Below are 15,952 nucleotides of genomic sequence, written 5' to 3'. Positions count from 1 at the left end.
TATTTGGCGTTTGAGACACCCACTGTCCCTTTCACTCCCCAAACATCTGAAAAGCATTGAGATAGCTCAACTAGATTGCTTTCTCACAATTTGAATCACATTTGCATAAAATCTCTGGTTCTCACTTTGAGTTCCCTTTTAATCTCCTTCCCCAGGAATTCTTGTTTACATCCCTTATCAGAGCTGAGGAACTGGGAAAAGACCGAGTTGTGGCCTTTAATTTGAGATCTTGAGGTTGTCTGCTTCAGAAATAAGACGGTTTCACACATGGTGTTCTAGGAATCATGCTACCCCCTTTCAAGAAGACCTGAGGAGATGTGTGTGTGTGTGTGTGTGTGTGTGTGTGTGCGCAGCTGAAATCTGCTCTGCTTCTTTCTTCTCAGTAAGGACAAGAAATACCACATCATGGTTTTCCATGAAGCTGACAAGACTGATGGTAATCCATGACTTTGAACTTTAAAATCAACAAGCAGCCCCCCTAAAAGAGTTCACAACCACATGAAGAGACAGGTGCACTGGCTAGGATCTATTACAAGAATGAACAGGACTTATAGAGCAGAATCCTAAAGGCAACTTTATTTTTGTCCTGACTTCTCCTTTTAAACCTGCTCAATGAGGAAAGGTTTTTCCCTACCATTGGATAAAATTTCAGAGTCTATGGCCTTTCTGCTTACTTTCAGATGATAAATGTCCAGTGGCTACCTAAAGGAAAAAAAAACCCCAAAGCACAGTCTTGAATAAGAAGTCAGGATGGCCAGTCCACATCAAGTGTTCAATGTTCATACAGCGGTAAGTCTTCACCTCCATCTCCAATCTGCCCACCTTCTTTCTTCCTTGTGCACCTGGACCTCCACTCTCTAGCTGCCATCTCACGCCCCTCTGGGGTTGTAGAGATCAGTAAGAGAAACAGGAAAGTTCTTTCATGACTTGTACTGTTGAAAGTTGGCTCTGCTTTCTCTGGGCTGGAATTTCTAAAAGATGATTAAAGACCATTCTGTCTCCTGTGTGAAAAGTGCAGGGTTGTTCAGACATCACCTGCTGGACAATCCATCTACCCTTCTCTTGACATAGTGCTGTTGATTTCTTGACCTGCCCTCCTAATACTCAACCTTTAACTCCACCCCCTCCCCTACAGCCTCTTATGGTTAAGGTCCCTTATACCACCAAGTCAAGCCCTTTCTAGGGCACAGTTCGTGTTGAAAATTTGGACAGCCATTACCAAAATATTCTTCCACAATTCCAACTCCCTTAATTCCTTCATATTCTCCTTGTGGGAAAGAAGTCTGTTGACTTAGGAAACCTGTTCATAGTTATTTCTTTTGAAAATTTGTGCCTGGAACTTCACGTTGGAGTTTCCTAGGTACTGAATTTTTGTGCATTTTAAACTTTTGTGTGATCCCCCTGCTACATGTGTTATATAAATGATTCAGATCCTAAGAGTTTGTTATCCCCTGTTTTTTATGTGTGTGTGCTCTACTGTGATTAGGACTCTGAGGGCAGAGAGTTGAGAGAAACTGAAAACTGTAAGCCTTCTCCGCATGTGGGTAGCAGTCTTCGGGAAGCTGTAGAGAGGAGGGGCCTGTCTTTGGCTGAAGGATGGAGAAACTGTGGACCGAGGATGAGGACAGTAAAGAATGTGTTGTATGAGTAGAGCAACGAGAGGAGCGAGAGCTTGTGTGTGGATATAGAAGGCAGAGTGGCCTCCTGTGGTAGGTAGGATTCCAAGAGGACCCCCAATGACTCATACCTTTACATAATCCCCTCCCCTTTAGTGTGGCCAGGACCTGTGCCATGATGGAATGCCATTTTTCTGACTATGCTATATTAGATGCAAAGGTGAAGGGAGTTTTGCAGATGTAATTAGGGTCCCTAATCAGCTGACTTTGAGTTAAGCAAGAGGAAGATTCTTCTGGGTGGCCCTGACCTAGTTAGGTGGGCCTTTAGATGGGACAGACTTTCCTGCTGGCCTGGAAGAAATCACACACTGTGAACTGCCCAAGGAAAGAGGGGCCTTCAGGAGTTGAGTGTCTTAGTCTTACAGCTACAAAACATGGAATTCTGTCAACACCCTGGATGAGCTTGGAGGAGGACCCTAATCCTCAGGAGAGACCACAGCCTTGACTAACATCAACACCACTGTTGTCTCAAGCCGCTCGATGTGTGGTAAATTAGGAACACAGCAAATAGAAAATGAATGAGCCTCCCTTCATTAGACTGTTTCCTGTTGGAGCGTGTTGAGAGACAAGGATACAAAAGTTAATGAGAGACCTAGTTAGGTAGGATTTAGGATGCTGAATTTGATGGGAGCGTATAGTTCAGTATAGATCCAGATATATTGTGTAAAAAATTAACTCTGGTTGGCTCATGTTCTATATTCTTTACAAGTGGACTGAGGATGCTTCTCTGCATTATCCTCACCCCAGGACCCAGACTAATGAACACCTCTTTCTTTTATTTATTTATTTATTTATTTATTTATTTATTTATTTTTGGCTGTGTTGGGTCTTTGTTTCTGTGCGAGGGCTTTCTCTAGTTGCGGCAAGCAGGGGCCACTCTTCATCACGGTGCGTGGGCCTCTCACTGTCGTGGCCTCTCTTGTTGCGGAGCACAGGCTCCAGATGCACAGGCTCAGTAGTTGTGGCTCATGGGCCTAGTTGCTCTGCGGCATGTGGGATCCTCCCAGACCAGGGCTCGAACCCGTGTCCCCTGCATTGGCAGGCAGATTCTCAACCACTGCGCCACCAGGGAAGCCCAACACCTCTTTCTTAATGTTGCCAATGGCAATAGCAATATACAAATAGAAGAATATAATGAATTGCATAAATGTGTTTACAGCTTCAGCCCAAAGGTGTCACTTTTCACTTTTACTCATATTTCATTGGCTAAAGCAAGTCACCTGGATACACCTAACTTCAAGGGTAGAAAGAACAAACCAGAACTATTTGGTGAATTTCATCAGTCAGTGTTCAATTGTCATTTTAGATTCTAAAACAAGAAGGTGACTTAATGACAGCCAGCCTCTTAATTTATACCCAAGCACCTTCCTTCTCATCCCAAATTCTGGGAAGGTGTGCACATGTTCACTGCAAGCACACAGCTTATTTTGTATTGGATGTTTGACACTACACAGAACTATAAACAACATTAAGAAACAAGTGTCTTTTCTTATATGAATGCTTTCTGCCCTGGTATTCCTGATGGATATAAAATAAATTTTGAGGCCTTTTAATAGTAGGAATTTCCATTTTCCTTCCTCTTTTATGCCTTCATAGACACTTTCCTACTGCCCCTGAGACTCAGTTTGCTAGTGAATTCAGGGTCAGGCATGGTAGACTCACCAGCTTTTCAAAGACAGATGCTGGGAGAAATTTTGAGAGGTATTCTAATTAAAATTGTGTTAAGCCTCACAAAAGAGTGGAAGTATGAGAGGTCTAAAGCTTTCCCAAAATAAAAACCAATTGTACCCATGCCAGTTAGTAATAATATTACTCCAGTTTTAAAATTCTCAGGGCACTTTCAACTCTATTATGGCTGATGTAAGAAGGACAACTGTTTTTATCCTACTTGTGATAAGTGAAAAATCGAGGGATAGAGAATGTTTGACTTGCCTCTCTTCTTCTCCCATCAAAATGATCACTTAGGAGAGAATTTGCAGGTATTTCACTTCTCCAAGGATTATCTGCATTTTAATCTTCAGAGAGAAATGGAATCTATGTCCTCCTGGGAAAATTATTTCAGGCATCATCAAAGATGTGGTAGAGGCTGGTTCGGGATGGTAAAGTTACAGATGGGAAATGCCATCCTGTCAATCATTGTGGAAGCCAGACACAGAGGAGGGAGCCAGGAGAGCAGGAGGAGAAGATACATGAACGTGCAGAGCATAACACGCCCGTGAAGGTGCCGGGCGGTAGAAGAGTCAGACACAGGAGCTGGGCACAAGCAACCAGAGAAATAGAAGGAGGAATAGGAGAGAAGGCCTGTGGGACCCAGAGGAGGAGAGAGTTTCCAAAAGGAAGGAAGGGGAAAGTGTCGAACTCCACAGAGAAGGCAGCTGAAAGGATGAAGGGAAGATTTCTGTGGATGCCGTAAGTCAAGGCTATTACTGACCTGAGAGAGGACCCCGTTCGTAGAGGGAGAATGAAGCCAGATTGTTGTGAGACAGTCTACTTTCCAAGAAGCTGCAGAGGGAGTGGTGAGCAGAGCAATAGCTACTGTAAGGGATACCACCTCAGGGAATTAAAAAAAACATTGTTAGGAGCGGAGAGATCTGCATTATCAGTAGATTCATATTATATTTAGAGGGGAAAGTGCTCCCAAAGAGAGAAAGTTTCATGGTGCGGGTGAGAGATGTACTGTTGCTGGAGTGAGGTGTCCGCTAAGGCTGCATCTCCGGAGGAAGCATTGGTCTCTGACAGGAAGAGGGCGCTCTCCTCCTTGAAGCAGGGGCAAAGGAGGGGAGGATGGGACCTCATAGAGACGGGTGAGATGGGGCTGGAGGGTGAGGTCCACTTCTGGAAGCCTCACTTTGCTTTCTAACCACACAAGAAAGTGTCCTACCTGCAGGGGGAAGGACAGATGGAGAAGACCCAGGACACAAGGAGTTTTGCCAAAAATGCCATTGTACCCATTTGGGGTCAGTCGTGCAGCATCTGGGGAGAGCTTTGCCCAGCATTGTCCTGCTTTTGGACAAGGCAGGAGGGAAATGAAGTCCAGGAAGTTCCTTTGAGCCAGCTCTCCCTTCACACACCTTGACGCACCCCCAGCCAATCTTGAAAGACCGTGTCCAAGTTGGGGGAGCAGGTAAGAGATGAGTTTCCTTGATTGGGTCTGAATGGAGCTTAACTTTGAACAGGGACCCTGACCCTGGAACTCACTTTTGTGAGTGTTTTTGGGGCATGAATACAAAACTTGTGAGTTGACCTGACTAATTTTTGGGACATCTAAATCGCGAGGAATACAATTTTGAGGTCTCTTTTTCCTATTCGCATCTGTGAGAAAGATATTTTCAACCTTGTGAGGGTTTTGCGGCTCAAGTTGAGTGCTTTTGCTTTATGAGAAATGTGTTTTATGTTTGGGGGGATTTGTCATGTGTTCGTTGAAGAGCGTCTCATAAAAGACACTTGTTTTGGGGGGCAGCTGTTTTCAGTAGAACTGGAGGAGGGGTTTCTGTGTGCAGGGATTAGGTTACCTAAAAAGAGATTACCAATCTCTTTATTCTCCAGGGTTTTTCAGGAATCTTCCATGATTGGCTGAGCAGGAGGAATCTTCCCGTGACAGCTCTATAAAGAAAGAAAGACAATAAAGACAATCTCATAGGCAGTCAGTCGATGAAGATTTTTGTCTGGAATAAATTTAGCACATCTCATAAAGTTTTTATAGATGCTACCTTTCAGATGCTTAGAATATTATTACCTAGCCCAACATTTCTCTGTTCCTGATTTTTCTTCTTTTTGCCTGAAAAAAAAAAAGCACTTTTCAGATGTTCTTTGGTGTCTATTTTAAACTCTTAGCAGAGTTGTTTAAATGACTGATTTTTCTTTTTCGACTGCTTGGTGTTCTTTTCCTACTGGATTTAATTAGAGTCTTTCACAAAAATCTGACAATTAGTGGATTTTGTGATGGAATTCATGATTTGTATCTTTACTTTGCTTCAACATAGAAGCCTCAACAAGTCCTTCCTAACCATAAGGTTTTGGTGCTTTTGGGCCAAAATAGAAGAAAAATAGAATTCAGATGGGGATAAAATAACTGATCACTCCCAAATAATAGAACAGAAACTGACCCCAAACTTAGCCTGCAGCAACAAAATTCAAGTTATTTAAAAATTCTCCTGATAAGTGAAAATGAAACAAAACAAAACAAAACAAAAAATAGTTAGGAGCTACATTATTAAGAATTCTACATGCTGTTTCATGCTAGGTTCTTTGCAGATATTATGTCTCTCTTTTTCTCTGATCTTCAATGAAATTCTCAATTTCTCTCTCCCCCTCCCCCATGTGTTTTAGGAAGGAGTGTGTGGGAGCAGGGGTTCTGAGGCAGCTGCAAAGGAACTATGTCTGTGCCAGGTAAAAATATATTCATATCTTTCCACATGGATGGTGCTTGATGAGCCTGCTTTAATGTCCCTTGGGTCTGCAGGGTTGTGCAACTCTACGGCATATTTTATTATTTAATGGGAAAGAAAATGTATCACTATGGTGAGGGACCCAAGATGTCCACAATCCTGCCTGATACCCCCTTATTGAGAAAATAAACTGTTTTCTTCATTTTGTGGGAAAAAAATAAAGGCATGTGTGTGGGGGGCAGGGGGGCGAAAGGGATTTGAATCAAGAGAGAATTATCCCCTGATGATCCTCCTCTACCCTTGATTTTTGTAAGTTGAACGCTCTGATTTCTGCTAGTGAAGCTCCCCTTTTGCATAAGGAAAGGACAGTGAAAAGATAACATGTTAAAATTTCTTTTTTTCCCCTTTCCACAGAGAAAGGCCTATATAGGGCCATGAAATCAATGTTTTTTTGTGGTGCTACCATCGATCCTATACCTCAGTAAGGAGACATTGGGTATTCTAGGATTTGAGATTTGTTTCCCTGATAATATATATATATATATATATATATATATATATATATATATATATAATATAATATTTATGTAATATTAGTTTCAGAAAATACTCAGATAGGGAATACAAATCCTAAACCCATCGCTGTGACTCCCTTTGCCTCCTGGCTTATAAGGCAGAATGCTGGGCGGTGGAGGAAGGCAGGGTCCATGGAGATGCAGGCAGGGCATCCCAGAAAATGTGGTCCTGAGACGCTCTGGGAGCCACACGGGGACCAGGTCCCGGAGACTAATCTCAGGCGCTCCTGGCGCACCTTGGTCTCCAGATGGGTGTGAAACACCAGGTGGGAACTCTAGACTTGGCATTTTATTTTGGGAGCAGAGGGAGGTAACAGAAAAAAAAAGGACCAGTTTTGCTCTAGGAGTTAGAAACTTTGAGCTATCCTACCAGAGACATCACTTGCTCATGGCGATGTCCTTGGGCAGATGAAGCTACTTAAACTGGCTGCATCTGTGTTCTTCTGGAAAGCGGGGGTAATAGTCTCTGCCTTGCTTATCTCAGGGGTGTGGCTAGTGTCAGGTAGCACAGGGAACGTGGCTGCTTTAAATCTGGACGTGAACGTGCTTTGCAAGCTGCAGATGCCTATGATGGAGTGCTTTCTGTGTGCCTGGCCCAGCGCTGGGCTCCCAGGGGTATGGCCGAGGGCTGTGGACCACATTCCCCAGCTCTCAGTGGGCTGAGAGGATAATTCAAGCAGGAATAAGCAGCGGTGGGATCAGGTACCTCTGCGGGGCCATCCTGGTCAGCAGTAGGCAGATGCTTGATTTAACACAGCAGCCTTCAAACTCCCTGAGGGCTATGTGGGCAGTGTGGGCAGTTGTACAAAGGACAAAGAATCACCATATTCCATAGTCTCTGAGGCACACATTCCCCACTCCCACCCCATATTTTAACATCTCTAAAACCAGAATATGTCTTACAGTGAGTGGTTGGTTTTCATTAAAATAGCAGCTCTTTCTTGTTATCGGTACACAAAGTAACAGTGCATCTTACAATCTACAAAGTCTTACATTGAATAAAATACTCTATGAAAAGAAAAACACCATATCCTTGATATCCAACACCGCTAAGTCCAATGTTGAGAAGAAGAATTTTAAATTAGTGAGTCTCTCATCATCAAAGCAACTCAGTCTGTCATTGAAATCGTTTTACAAAGTGGGACAGAGGAGATGTTTCCCATGGATGGCTCCGTGCAGAGCATTGGATTTTGACCTTCAGAGCATCAACATGCTTTTTTTCTTCTTAGAAATTAGTTGATTTCTATATTTTTTTCAAATCTTAGAAACAGGATCTTATCTGGGGGGAAAAACTGACACGAGAGATTCAGTCAGACAGGAAAGGAAACCATTGGGTTTGCAGCCATGAACTGTATCATGAAAGTTGCTTTCAACTCCAGGCTGTCTGTTCTCAGTCAACCTTTAGCTGCTTCCAGTTCTTTGGACTGACATGCCCCACTTTCTTCTTTATGCCCCCTTCACTGTGCTGGAAAAGTCATATTAGAGACATTGTCCCTTGGGAATCAAATGGAGGCAGGGGTAGGCAATGGAGGGAAATGAGAGAAAGAGGTTGCTCAGGTCCTTCCACTTTCTCGGAAGAAATTGGATCTACTTACCATTTAAAAATGCTCTTTTGATTTCAACATGAACTAGTGTCCTAGAGCCCTGACATATGGTAGCTGCCTTGGTGTACTCCAATGCCTGGTCCGATTCCCCTTTATTTCTGGCTTTGGGGTCCCGGTCTTCTTCCTGACATTTTTGTCTTCTTTGGTGCCTTCACCTCTTTGGCTGTGGTCATTAACCAACCCAGCCTCCATCTTGACTCCCTCCCTCCACCGGGTTGGTCCAGCAGGTGGGTGGAGTTCCTCGGCCTGACAGCTCCCTAACACTACCCCCCTTGGCATCTGTCACAGTATAGTGGATTTCTTTTGTCTCCTGGCAGTTATGAGTCAGACAGGATCTGGGCTCAAATTTGACTTTGCCAGTTAACCCCTGTAATCAGCATCTCTTCAGTTGTCAAATGGGATAATAATAATAATGTCCACCTCATACTGCTGTCGTGTTGTTTAAATGAGCAGATGAGTTTTAAGTATTCAGTATAGTGACTGGTCGGCCCATGGAAGCTATTCTTTATCTTCTTACCACTAGTAGGACTAGTTATTGTTGTAGTGGTAGTCATGTTAGTAATATTTGGGGACATAGAGAAACTTTCAGCATTATGCAAATCAGTTTGTGATGCCATTTCTATGCTCTTTAAAAGAACTAGCAGCCCTTCTCTAAGATTTGCTAGAGAATTTTAAGTCCTAATGCCCTAAGGCATATATTGTATGTTAATGAACGAACTTATTTCCTCTGCATTCTAGAGCAGTGCTAGCTAAGTACCTTCTTTGAGAAAATTGAGAAAACAGTCACTGGAATCATTTTCTGTGGGGCTAAATTCTCTCAAGGAACCTCAGTTGGGAAAAGCTGATAAAGAATAGATTTCCATAATTCACGAGGTGGAGTTTGTATTTGAAAGCCATTTGATTTAGAAGAATGAGTGTGACTCAAAGGGAAACGAAGCTAATACATAAATTCCAAATATAGCCTGCTTATAAGGGATTCTGAAGACTGTCTCCAAGAGGAATTTTTCTGTTGTTTTAAGTTATCCTCTGTAGACCTGATCCTGAAACCTATTTCCCAGCTAATAATTTTCATTTCTACATAATTATTATTTTTATGTTCTGCCCACTTACTTTGGCAAGCGTACTTTCATTTATTTATTTATTTATTTATTTATGGCTGTGTTGGGTCTTCGTTTCTGTGCGAGGGCTTTCTCTAGTTGTGGCAAGCGGGGGCCGCTCTTCATCGCGGTGCGCGGGCCTCTCACTATCGCGGCCTCTCTTGTTGCGGAGCACAGGCTCCAGACGCTCAGGCTCAGTAGTTGTGGCTCACGGGCCCAGTTGCTCCGCGGCATGTGGGATCCTCCCAGACCAGGGCTCGAACCCGTGTCCCCTGCATTGGCAGGCAGACTCTCAACCACTGCGCCACCAGGGAAGCCCCCATTTCTACATTATTGAGCCTGCACACTGACCCTAGACTTTTCTTGCAAGTGGTTCTAAATAAGAATGTGGATGTATTTATTTTGGAAGCTGCTAGGGACTGCTGTCTAGAATTTTAGCTGATCTCATTTGTGATGCACAATTCTTATTGCAAAACAAAAATGTGCTTTTGGTTGACATTCAAAAAGAAGACAAGGAAAGATATTATTATCTGGAATAATACAGCCACATCAAACCTTCCATTGCATTTGCGTGGTGGGGACATTTGGCTCAGAATTACCAGTTAGACTGGAGGGAAAATGTGGCGGGGACGCTTTCTCTTTGACATCTAGATCTAGATCATATCTGGGTAGGAACAGAGTGATGAAATCAGAAGGAACTCCAAAGCGTCTACTTGGCTCGAATACATTAGTGTTAGGAAATAGAATGGTGTTTCCCTTCGTCTTTTTGGAAGCTGTGAAACATCAGTAGTTTTTCCGTCCTCTTTTTTTTATGGTCTTCTGAAATTCTTCTTTTTTCTTTTTTTTTTTTAATTTTTATTGGAGTATAGTTGATTTACAGTGTTGTGTTAGTTTCTGTTGTACGGCAAAGTGAATCAGTTATACATACACATATATCCTGTTCTCTGACTGTATTACCAAGGGCTCATTTTGACTCAGGGCAGTTATAAGAAGAGTGAACACGAATGGGACCCGTTGCCATCAAAAAAGCAATGGTGACCTTGGGACAGTGAGACCTTACTTACAGCTAGAAATTGGCACAGTCATTCTACATTTTGCAATCTTGTTTTTAGCCTCTTTCAATGGGCGTTCATATTTAAGCTATATAACAAAATGAACATTCTTTTTAGGGAAAGGTTACACTATGTAGACACTGGTATTAGAGGGATATTTTGCTTTTCCTGTAGAGATTTATTTTCACTTTAAAGATTAAATGTGAAATAAAAGAAAAAAGAAAAAGAAAAAGCCGAATGGTAGATCAGGAGAATTTCACTTTCAACATCTCCTTCTAATGAGCCTACAATTAGACAACGATTGTCAACAGAGCATTTGCCAAAACCCAGACAATTTTTTTTTTTTTTTTTTTTTTCAGGTAGAGGTAGGGATGTTAGGGGAAGAGAAAGTTAGAAAAGAAATTCTGTGCTGGAAAACCTAGCTGTTTCTGTGTGTTTCTGAACAAACTAAAGTAAACTGATGGTCCTCTGACCACCCAGGTGGGCTCATCTGTGGAAAACCCCTGTCTCCTTTCAGTGTACTTTAAAAAGCTCAACTCACAGAAACAGGGCTGCCGAGGTGATATTTTTCATTCCTAGTAAACTTGTAATGCAGGCTACAACGAAAGTGTTTTCTAACTCTTTTCAACTGTTTATTGCTAGGTAGCATACACCCAACTGCTTCCTCATCTTCCCCCAACCTCCTCTACATAATAGCAACCACATAGGTTGGGAAAAACTTCACAATGAAGAGCACGCCAGTATTATGGAGCCTTCTGTGATTCATAGGCTTTGAAACAACTTCTTGAAGTCACAGTAAAATGGGGAAAGTTAGTGCCTCCAATAAATGAAGTTGTGCCCGTGTCACCTAAGGAGAGAGGTAAAGGAGGAGGGGGTGTGCCATCACAGGAAATGAAAACTCAGGGAGAGAGACACCCTTGATTTCAATCCAGAGCAAGAACAATGGGCTTTGTGCTTCAAAAAAACTTGACCTTGACCTGCACATGTTGTAATGAGATGTTCTGAGCATCCTATTCTGAGTCTTTGATCAAAGGGCAGGTCCTGATGGCTGGTTTGGTTTAAAAATACCCTATTAGGGGTGTTCCTTCTACATGTATGTAAACTCTGGGTGGGAGAGACCTTATACCGTCAGCCTTACCCTGAGGGTGTGACTAGAAATTCAGCCTCACAGTGAACCCAGAAAACTGTGCCTGGGGCATTTTGAGGGCTGCTAATGAGAACCATAAAATAACACTAAAGAAAGATCTGAATGAACATGCCAGATGACTACATTTGTACTCCCTGAATTGGGCGGAAGATTTATGCATCAAGTTTGGGGCTGCCTTCGCATCTAGCCTCTCATAAAATTTGGCTGCTGCCCTGTTTAAATAGAACGGAAGATAAAAGTGGTTTCAAGAGTGTGATGAAACGATTGTGTTATTGAAATGCTAATTTAGATGTGGCAACTGCCTAAGAAAAGGTCCTGCTTGTGCAACATGCCCAGTGAAAGCTCCTTTTCTCCAGTGTTGTGCGTGTGTGTATGCACGTACATATTTTACTGTTTGACAAGCCCTTTATGAGTGTCAGTCTTGGTATGTTTCTACCCAGGGGCTTTCTCTGTGGCTGCTTTAACACATATTTTAAATGATCATTTGTTGAACACATGAGCTCTCCTTTTCAAATACCACTGCATGCTTGACAAGATTTGGAACCTTCTAGAAAAGGGTCCCTTGCTCAGTGGCTTTGATCATGGACTAGGTAATTTGCTTGACTAGAGGATTCACCTCAGGCCAGGGGAAGCAAGTGGATTGTCACCAACTCAGGGCCAGTTTAGTGAAGAGGCCATTCCCAGAGGCCTTGGACCTGGAACCCCTCAGGTAAAATTGCTTCATCCAATCTCCTCAGCCTCAGGAGAATGATAGGCTTTTGGAAACTGAGCAGTACCCCAGGCACTGTTGTCACTGTGGATAAACAAATGGACAAATAGCTGAACGATGGGCTCTCCCTGCAGCAATGCAAATCGAAAAGTAAATGCATTTTGAAACAAACGAAGCCATAGGTTTTTAAAAGTCAGCCTGGTGATAAAAATGTCCAGCAAACCTGTCATTTGTCTGTGACATTTGAGGGAGAATTCATCACGTCTTGAGTCTACTTCTAAAGAGGGTAACTATGAAAAATTGTCACTATAACACTAATTGTGGGGAATATTTATTCTATTCAAGTTGCTTTCTCCACTAACGCAATCTCTAAAATGCACCATACAGCCTCTGGAGTATTTATGCTTTCCTTTCCATAATTATAAATGCGGAGGCCGCTGATGCATAATACCTGGGAAGTAGAAAGGATCCAGAGAGAAATGGAAAAAGCCCATGACAGAGATGAAAAATACCATGTTGGAGCTCGCAACCCTTGGCCCAGGGAGGGTTTCAGGTCATCCATCTTGCCTTTGATTTGTCTGCCTTTTCACTTCAAATAGGTTTACAGGTTTTTAGCTGAAACCAATTAAAGAGAGCCAATTGGCAGGGTTAGCACTTGTGGTGTTTATGGTGTGCATTGTATTGATTTATGTTGCTCAGCAGCTACAGTGAAAAGCAAACTATATGGAGAGGAAGGGAAACCTCATCCTGGGGAGACATTACAGTGTGCAGGATTAATGCGAGGACGGTAATGAACAATGCTATAAAGAAACCTGCTGACTAGGCAAGATCCAGTGAGAAGAGATTTCTTTCTTTCTTTTTCTCTTTTCTTCTTTTCTTTTCTTTTCTTTTTTTTTAAGAAAGACATACCAACAGTAACAGTTTAGTGACAAATAATTAGGCAAGATGCTTAGTATCCGTTGACAGTGCAGCACTCTTTCGCTTGAAGTAGCAGAAAAGGATGCAGGGAAGGGGACCACCTTCGTTGGTTGTGTTGTTGGCCTTTAGGTTTAACATGCTGGACAAAGACCTAATATGGAAGCCCTAAGGGAATGCGTTGCAGGAGAATATTGTATGGAAGTTCTTGAGTAATGGGGCAAGATAACTATTTCTTTAGATCTTACAGTATTGGGAACATCTGGTCAATCCCTTAAGCCTGGCAGGGTGAAAATATTGAATGGGATATCCTGGAAAATGGGAAGCCTTGGGGGGAATACCCATAAGTTGAGGGTGGTGGAGAAGGACCCAGAACAACTTCTGAGGTCTCTTTATGCCTTCCAGCTGTGCAGCTCTTAGAATGCTCAGTGATGCTTTTGCTCTTGATAGTTTACACATTTAATTACTCAAAGCTATCCTCATTGGCAGGAACTAGAGGGTGGGCAAAATACTGGCATCTGTGAACATAAGCTTAAACAACTCTACCTTGGGGTGGGGGGTAGGGGGATAACTGTAGCCTTTTGTTTGCAGCCCTTTATTGCACAGGCTTATGAAATTCAGGAGAGGTTACCAGACACTCTTTGGACAATTCTTATAAATGCTTGGAGACAAAGAGCTTTGATTATTGCAGGAAAAAAAAAAACGTTAAAGCAAGTAAATGGTTTGGAAAATAACTCAGGCTGGATCGTCATGTAAGACTTCTATGATTTTGTGTTAAACTTCATAAAGACAGGTGAGTCAGGCTCAGCCTTGAGTATTTGTAATGCTAATAATAATTATTATTATGGTGCTAATATTCTTGCCTTGTCTTTGTTTAATAACTTATCCTCTTTTTTAATAAATATGATAGCATACATTGGCTCTTTGATTATTAAAACAGTCCTGTGAGTTGGTAAGCTTAGCCATCATTATCCCCATCTGAAAGATGAAGAAGTAACCTCAGAGAAATTAAGTGATTTATTATGGCAACTGATAAGAGGAAAAGGGAAAGGAACTAACAATTATTGAAGACTTATGACTCACCAGATCACTCATTCACTGAACTGAACAAAAATATATATGTGTATATATATATAAGCTCAAAACAACATATCAATATCTCTTTTTTATAGAAGAGGAAGCTGGAGTCAGACAGGTGGAGTAAATTTCCCACAGGTTATAACAAACAAGAGGGGATGTTGGGTTTTGAACTCAGGTCTCAAGCTCTGGCTACTCATACAATACTCTCTCTATTTGACCACGATGGTAATTTTGTTAAAAAGTAAGCTCCCTAGTCTAGTATGTAAGGGCCTTAGAAGTCATTACTCCATCCTAACAACAGGTAAAAAGTTGAACAAACTGAAAAATCAACAACTCTTCTTTTTCTATTTTATTTATTTATTTATTTATTTTTGGCTATGTTGGGTCTTCCCTGCTGCGTGCAGGCTTTCTCTAGTTGCCACGAGCGGGGGCTACTCTTTGTTGCGGTGCTTGGGCTTCTCATTGCAGTGGCTTCTCTTGTTGCAGAGCACAGGCTCTAGGCGCGTGGGCTTCAGCAGTTGCAGCACAGGGGCTCTAGAGCGCAGGCTCAGTAGTTGTGGCACATGGCTTAGATGCTCCGCGGCATGTGGGATCTTCCCAGACTAGGGCTCCAACACGTGTCCCCTGCATTGGCAGGTGGATTCTTAACCACCGCGCCACCAGGAAGTCCCTCAACAACTCTTCTTAGATCTTTCATAGAAGTGAGGTCACAGGGCCAACTTCTGCCCCTAAAATTGGTGGATACAGAGAACCACAACTTAGAGGAGCAGAAACTTAGGAGCAGAAAATTCTGTGGGAATCAGTACTGGGATAAGAAAACTAAACTGCTGTTGATGAATTGCTGAGGCTAAGTGTGGACAAGTCTAAGAGGTCAAAATTCTAGGGGCTTCAGACATTGAGTGGCCTTCACACTTTTGTGAGTTTTACCTTCAGGAGCTCAACCAGGTTCTCACAGTGAAGGTCAGAGAAAAAAAAAAATCCCCTTGGGCTTCTGGCAGAGAGAGAGAGAAAAAAGTAACCATTTTGAAATATATACCAGAGCCCTCTGTTCTTCTTAAGAGAGTCTGCCCTCACTATGGGTATTATCAGAACCTAGCCTGCCTGGGGGAAGGAAAAACCCAACTCCAGCCAGCTCTAGCCATCCTGTACCATGAAGGGGGTTAAAGACAACCAAACAAACAAAAACTAAGAAGCACTTCAGTTTTGAAGTTCACAGCCCAGAGAAATAGGCTTACTAAAAAACTGAGATCCATTTATAGGACTATAGAATGCTTTCCCTCCTACCACACCTTACCACTGAATTATTAAAGACCTATTTATTGCAGTTCTTTTTAACCCATACATCATGTCCACTATTCAAAAAACTACTACAAGGCTCACTAAAAGACAAAAACCCAGTTTGAAGAGATAGAGCAAAGATCAGAACCAGACCCAGATATGGCTGGGATGTTGGAATTATCAGATCATGTATTTAAAACAATTATAATTTAAATGCTAGGGGTCTAATGGAAAAGGTAAACAATATGCAAGAACAGATAGGTAATGTAAGCAGAGAGATGGGAATTCTAAAAGAATAAAAAAAAATCCTGGAGATTAAAACATTGTAATAGAAATGAAAAATGCCTTTGTTGGGCTCATTAGTAGAATGGACATGGGTGAAGAAAAATTTCTGAGCCTGAGGATATGTCAATAAAACTTTCAGAATTGAA

Source organism: Balaenoptera ricei, chromosome 13 (genome assembly GCF_028023285.1).
Source record: "Balaenoptera ricei isolate mBalRic1 chromosome 13, mBalRic1.hap2, whole genome shotgun sequence".
Taxonomy (NCBI): domain Eukaryota; kingdom Metazoa; phylum Chordata; class Mammalia; order Artiodactyla; family Balaenopteridae; genus Balaenoptera; species Balaenoptera ricei.
Note: the sequence above shows the minus strand (reverse complement) of the source record.